General features: G+C 42.0%; 1 protein-coding gene across 1 annotated transcript in view; it reads right to left on the reverse strand.

Moving 5' to 3' along the window:
• KSR2 (kinase suppressor of ras 2) overlaps positions 1-354 on the reverse strand; it is a 327,436-nt gene extending 327,082 nt beyond the window's left edge. The window contains exon 1 of the mRNA XM_032602629.1: positions 227-354. The gene's annotated coding sequence lies outside the window, so the exon portion shown is untranslated. The remainder of the gene's footprint in view (positions 1-226) is intronic.
• Positions 355-7,506: the final 7,152 nt, after the last annotated feature.

A 7,506-nucleotide genomic window follows, 5' to 3' on the forward strand; every position in this document is an offset into this window, starting at 1 on the left:
ACCAGGGATCGAACCTAAGCCTGGATTCTTAACCACTGGACCGCCAGGGAAGTCCCTAGAACCACACTCTTAATGACCCCATTCAGACAGCATCAGAGATGCTCCGTGCCTGCATCCAGCACGTATTTAAGTCCTACTATGAGCCAGACACAGCCAAAAACCCACTGCCTGCGGGGGCTGGCTGCCGGCCAGTAAGGGGCAGAGGGCAGGGGTCGCCTCCAGTCACCTCCAGGACTTCCTTCCGCACGTCGACGATCCGGAACCAGTGCCGGAGCTGGGGGAAGCCGTCCAGCTCGGCATTGCGTTCCTGCAGGGCTACCTTCTTTTTGCAGGACAGCTGCCGGCTGAAGTACTTCACCAGCTTGCTCTGCGGAGACACAGAGAACAGAGGACATGTCTCAGAGGCACTGCCACAAGGAGGAGAGGCGAGTATCTCCCCAATGTCCCCTCCGCACCCCAACTCCGTGTTTTAAAGACCGGTTCAACTGCAGTGAGACCCAGTTTCCATTCATGTCCCAACTGTGTTGGTGAAGATGGGCAAACAGGCAGGTTCCAAGATTCTGCTGGAGAGGACGGCGTGCGTTGTACCCTTGTAGTGGGGGCGGGGTTTGGACTGTATCCATCCATAACTCCACTGCACCAATCCTTTGACCTTCACAGTTGCACTTGTAGGAACTCCTCCCACAGACACCCCATCCTGTGCCAAATGACTGTGGAGAAGGATATTTCCTACAGTTCTGTTTGCAATGGCAAAAGATTGCAAACACCCTGAGGGGCCATCGGCAGGAGACTCATCATAAATGAGGATACACGCACACAGCGGAACTTTATGCAGCTGTAAAACAAAAAGAGGAAGTGTGCTGTGTACTAAGACAAGATATGCTGATAAATAAAAATAAATACTCTCTCATTCGTGTGGGAAATGTTTACATTTGTGTATCTTTGTAAATGCAGACGCTCTCTGGAAAGATCCCTAATCTTCTAGAGAAGGAAAGAGGGAGGGAGGGGGACAGAGGTGAGAGGAACATTTTGTTTAACCCCTTTTTTACTATTTCAGTCTTAAGTCACATGCAAGTATTCATAAATTAACAAATACTTTTAAAGTGAGGTGGACCCCGGGGACTTCCCTGGAGGTCCAGTGGTTAAGACTCCATGCTTCCACCGCAGGGGGCACAGATTCGATCCCTCACCCAGGAACTAAGATCCGCATGCCGCATGGTGTGGGCAAAAAATAAATTTAAAAAATAAAATAAAATGAGATGGACCTGAACCCATGCTTCTAGAGGGATGCCATGCCATGAAAAAGGAAAGGTTTTTTTTTTATTGCCTATTATGTAAAAACTAACAACATTAACAAAAGAAAGGCAATAGGTGTGCATGTGCAGAGAAGAAAGTGTGCAAGACACACCCCAGCCTGCTAAGTTGGGATGGGGAAGCCCTATAGATGGGGTGAGAAAAAAACGGTTGTATTTCTTTATATATTTTTGCTTTGTTTCAATAGTTACTCAAAGCATGTTTCATTTTTGTGATTTAAAAGCTATTTAATAAAGATAATTCAATGAAACAAAAATTAAAATCCTTAGTTATACAAATGCCTTTGACATTTGAAAGCACCTGTCAGCCAATATTTATCAAGAAGGCGGTCCCGGAATTCTAGGGTCACATCATTTGGAGCAGAGCATGACAGCAGTGGACACCTGTTTCTGTCTAGCTGGTCTCCATACAAAGACTATTTCAGCTTTCTTTTGGGGAACCTCCTTCTTCGGCTCCCAGTTCATATGGCTGAGGTGAGGCTGGCTTCACCCACCCACCCCACCACCACCGGGCTGCAGGATGGGCATGTGACCCAGGCCTGGCTGCAGCCTTTGGAGCAGAAGTAACAAGTAAGCCAGGCTGGGCCGCGGAGAAACCTCCCCATCAACCCTTCCCAAGCACTGAGGACAGCTCCCACTTCCCACTGGAATTGTCAGGAGGGCGCCGACGAAGCCAGGAGCTGCCGGGGCATCCCTGTTGCCATCTAGGAGAGCTCACCTGACACTGAAGCCCACTGGAAGAAATCAGAAAACTGGTGTTTAAGTTAACGTTAATTTTATTCACCTTACTAGTAAGAGAAAGTTGTCATTTTTTTTTAACAGAGATTTTTTAAATTAATTTATATTTTTGGCCGTGCCGTGCAGCATGTGGGATCTTAGTTCCCCAACCAGGGATCGAACCCGTGCCCCCTGCAGTGGAAGCACAGAGTCTTAACCACTGGACTGCCAGGGAAGTCCCAAAGTTGCCATTCTTGATCAGCCCACATTCTATTGCAATAACGGCACAAAAATCACCTTATGCTAATGTACCTAGAATGCTTTTCATTTAGAATCTCAATTCCGAGTGTTAGAATAGAAAATGTCAAAAAGAATATGCTTTTTTCTCTAGCTTATTTCTGAATGAATAGGGTCTGACCTACTGAGACTTCAAAGCTGGGCTCTCAACTAAGACATCTATAGAACTTTCATGTCTCTCGTTTTATTTTACGACTTGTTTTAACTATTCTCTTTATACAGGTATGGAAAACCACACAAAAGAAATAAGTACACTTTGACACGTTCCCCATCATTCTTTGAGCACTTCCTTACTCTCTGACACAACAAAATTTTCTAGGGTCATCTTATTCTTTTCCTGACCCAACCCTGGAATCCACCATTTCTCCAAGGAGTGTTGGTTCCTCTGAGCAGAATATGGTATTCAGAAGCCAAGATCTGGGTACTTGGTGAGATTATTGATACCGGGGTGTCATCATTTCCAGTCCCCTTAATAGACGGCCTAGGCAACATATGTATGTGCAATGCATATGTGAATACATAGATACATAAATCTGCACCTATATTTATTCTGTTATTTATATGTATTGATAACTGATACCTCTAATCCCAATCCAACACCACGGGGTTTATTCTAGCATTTTCCCTCCCCACATTTGTATCACTCTTCTCAGGCAGTGAGAAAAACAATCCTCAATATATTTACTTATTGGCTCCGTCTGCTGAATTTAGCGAATTCCCTAACTCCACCAGGCCACTGCCCTGCCTGGGTGCTGCCCTCATGAACCCTGACCCCGGCTGGGCTGCCCTCTCACCCTAGTTCTGCTGCCTGCCTTGTTTTTGTTTTTTGCGGTACGCGGGCCTCTCACTGATGCAGCCTCTCCCGTTGCGGAGCACAGGCTCCGGACACGCAGGCTCAGCGGCCGTGGCTCACGGGCCCAGCCGCTCCACAGCATGTGGGGTCTTCCCAGACCGGGGCACGAACCCGTGTCCCCTGCATCGGCAGGCGGACTCTCAACCACTGTGCCACCAGGGAAGCCCTTGTTTTTGTTTTTGTTTTTGTTTTAATTGAAGTATAGCTGATTTACAGTGTTGTGTTAGTTTCTGGTGTACAGCAAAGTGATTCAGATATAGATATAGATATGTATATATATATATATATATATATGCTTTTTCATATTCTTTTCCATGATGGTTTATCACAGGATATTGAATATAGTTCCCTGTGCTCTACAGTAGGACCTTGCTGTTTATCCATCCTATATACAATAGTTTGCAACTGCTAGTCTCAAACTCCCAATCCATCCCTCCTCTACCCCGCCCTTGGCAACCATAAGGCTGTTCTCTGTCTGTGAGTCTGTTTCTGTTTTGTAGATAAGTTCATTTGTGTCATATTTTAGATTTCACACATAAGTGACATCATATGGTATTTGTCTTTCTCTTTCTGACTTACTTCGCTTAGCATGATAATCTCTAGTTGCATACATGTAGCTTCAAATGACATTATTTCATTCTTTTTTTATGGCTCAGTAGTAGTCCATTGTATATACGTACCACATCTTCTTTACCCATTCATCTGTCGATGGACATTTAAGTTGTTTCCATATCTTCGCTATTGTAAACTCTTCTGCTTATGAACACTGGGGTGCATGTATCTTTTCAAATTACGGTTTTCTCTAGAAATGTGCCTAGGAGTGGGATTGCTGGGTCATATGGCTATGCCTTGTTGTTGTTGCTGTTGTTTCAGATATTGATGTTTGCCGATGGATTCTCAAATCCAGTATCCAGGCACCACCCCCAACTCTGCTCTGGTTTCACACGCTGAGAAGCGGACATGAGTGAAACTGATTTAATCTGGGTGTCAAATGTCCAAAATGGTCATTTCACCAGCTACATGTGGCTAACTGAACATTTAGGGTATTGCTATAGGGTGATTAAAGAATGGAATTTAAAAAAAAAAAAAAAAAAGAATGGAATTTTAAATTGTATTTAATTTAAATTTGAAAATGGAAGCCACGTACAGCATTTTTCTGTTAAACATAAACTTATCATTTTGATAGAGCTACATTTTACTTTAACTTTGACATTTTAGGGTCTGAATTGAGATGTGCTGTAAGTGTAAAAATACACATTGGATTTCAAAGACTTGATAGGAAAAAATAACATAAAATATCTCATTAATATTTTTACATGGATTACATGTTTCAATGATAATCTTTTGGATACATTGGGTTAGATAAAATATATTACTAAAATGAATTTCAGCTGTTTATTAATGTGGCTACTAGAAAATTTTAAATTATACATTTGGTTCACATCTGTCACCCTCATTATATTTCTAAGGGACAGTGTTGCTCTAGGGCTTTATCCTAAAGAAATAATTAAGGATATTCATGAAGTCTTGTTCCAAGTGGATAATAGCCATGAAAGATGAGAAACAATCCAACTCTTCAGTGATAAGAGCTGATGTAACTAAATTACAATGTATTCATATAGTGGCATACCACTTAAAGATGTACAAAATATGTATAATATTTGTAATGTATAAAGAATGTATTAAAAGCTTTATAAAACTATACGAGTATAGATGCAAAAAGCCTTGGGAGGGTATATGACAAAATTAAGATTACGGGTGACCTATTTTTTTCCTGTTTGCACATCTGTAGCAATCTTAGAAAATACGATGTATATGCATTAGCTGCTTATCAATGGAAAAAAATGTTTGGGTAAGGTTGGCAATATTTTTTAACGCTGATGCTATCCAATGTCAATGAGAATGTGAGAAACCATTGAGAATGCCACCAGAGAGCAATTTGATTTGGAAGTATCAACATTTTTTTTTCCAATTGAAGTATAGTTGACTTACAATGTTGTGTTAATTTCTGCTGTATAGCAAAGTGATTCAGTTATACATATACACACATATATATATATATATATACATTCTTGTAAAAATTATTTTCCATTATGGTTCACCACAGGATACTGAATATAGTTCCCTGTGCTGTACAGTAGGACCTTGTTGTTATCCTTTCTACCTATAATGGTTTGCATCTGCTAACCCCAAACTCCCAATCCATCCCTAACTCCCTCCGCCCTGGCAACCACAAGTCTGTTCTCTATGTGAGAGTCTGTTTCTATTTCATAGATATGTTCATTTGTGTCGTATTTTAGATTCCACATATAAGTGATATCATATGGTATCTGTCTTTCTCTGACTTACATCACTTAGTCTGATCATCTCTAAGTTCATCCGTGTAGCTGCAAATGGCATGATTTCATTCTTTTTTATGGCTGTAAGTAGTATTCCATTGTAAACATGTACCACATCTTCTTTATCCATTCATCTGTCAATGGACATTTAGCAGGATTGATGGAACCATGTCACTGCTCAAACACCCATGCTTGAAGAGCAGCATTTCCCAAGTGTCGGTACCACTGATAACTTGGGGTGGTACCCAGGCATGGCAACATTGGGTCCCATAATGAGCACATTCTTTCCTGTCCTAATCTCCCTGCAGCCATCTAATTATATATCAAAGAGACAGTCTCAGTTCAGTGACATTATGTCTTTAACACCTAACACTGGCTAATCTCTCTATAACAGACAGCAGGACACAGACTCACAGCCCTGGGCAGGTAACAGTGTTTAACAACTTACTGATACATGTTCGTCGTATTTATTTTCTTGATTGTCTTCCATTCATGGCAAGTGATACTAGTTTTCCATTACAATAGTTGTACAAAGCTTTAATTTTAGATACATGTATGTTTTTAGAAATTGGGTTTGTTTGATAGCAAAATACACAGATATGACAAAAAGTACGATGGTGATACAAACTGATGAGTTTGGGCAACACTGTCGTATAGAATAATGTTCAAACTCTTTTGACTATTATTTGGGGTTCATCTCAACTCCATTATTCTCCTTGCCTCTCATTTCCATGCAATTCCCTAAACACGTCACCTCAATGTCACCTCTCTATTCATTTGCTCAGGCTCCTCCTACCCAAAAGTCCTTCCACATCCCCCTGTGGTAGATTGTAAAGAGGACCTGAATCCTTTACCCCTCCTATCTCCACATCCTTTGTGATATGACTTTGCAGTTAACTCACTAAACAGGCAGAATCGGTGCCAGCACCCAACCAGTGTGACTTGCCTCCGCCAAGAGAAAGAGGCCTTGTGTGTTTCTGCTTGCTCTCTTGAATCTCCATGAGAATGTACCCAGGCTGGTCAGCTAGTCACTGAAGGGTGAGAAACTACACTGAGTAAAGCCAAGTTTTCACAGACATCCAAGCCAAAGCCATCCTAGCTCAGCCAAAAGCAAATTGTTGCCTGGGGTTGGCTGTGAGTGAGCCCAGTCAAGATCAGAAGAGCCACTAATCTTCAGGGAACCAATTAAAGTTTATATTGTACACAACTAAGGTTTTGTGATTGTTACGTAGCATTAATGGAACCCATAGCTAGTTGATATAGCACCCCATCAACTCATGAAAATCTGACTTTCTCTCCAAAGCCCATCTCAGATGTCGCCTTCTCCAGCAAGTCTTTATCGATTCTTCTCTGGCATTTTATTTGTACATATGCTATAATAAAATTTATTACTGTTTTCCTTGCATTATAATTGGTGAGTAATGAAGACACAGGAGTCTTAAAGGATTAAGGAGCCCTTTTCAGATTTGGACGAGTAAATGAAGTAAGCATAACGATAAAAATAAAAGTACCGGGGCTTCCCTGGTGGCGCAGTGGTTGAGAGTCCGCCTGCCGATGCAGGAGACACGGGTTCGTGCCCCGGTCTGGGAAGATCCCACATGCCGCGGAGCGGCTGGGCCCGTGGGCCATGGCCGCTGCGCCTGCGCGTCCGGAGCCTGTGCTCCGCAATGGGAGAGGTCACAGCAGTGAGAGGCCGGCGTACCGCAAAAACTAACTAAATAAATAAATAAAAATAAAAGTACCATTATTGAGCACTTCCGTGTGCTCTTACATGTATCATGGTAATATATCCTCACATCCCCCGGAGCTAGGTGCTGTCAAGATCTACATTTTACAGATGAAGAAATGATGCCCAGAGAAATTAAGTCACTTGCTCACCATCACACAACTTAAGTAGAGAGCTAGGATTCAAACCCAAGTCTGATTCCAAAGCCCCAATATTGCAGAAAAGATAACTTTATTTTAATTCACTTTACTTATTTAATAA

The sequence above is a fragment of the Phocoena sinus genome, chromosome 14 (genome assembly GCF_008692025.1).
Source record: "Phocoena sinus isolate mPhoSin1 chromosome 14, mPhoSin1.pri, whole genome shotgun sequence".
Classification (NCBI taxonomy): domain Eukaryota; kingdom Metazoa; phylum Chordata; class Mammalia; order Artiodactyla; family Phocoenidae; genus Phocoena; species Phocoena sinus.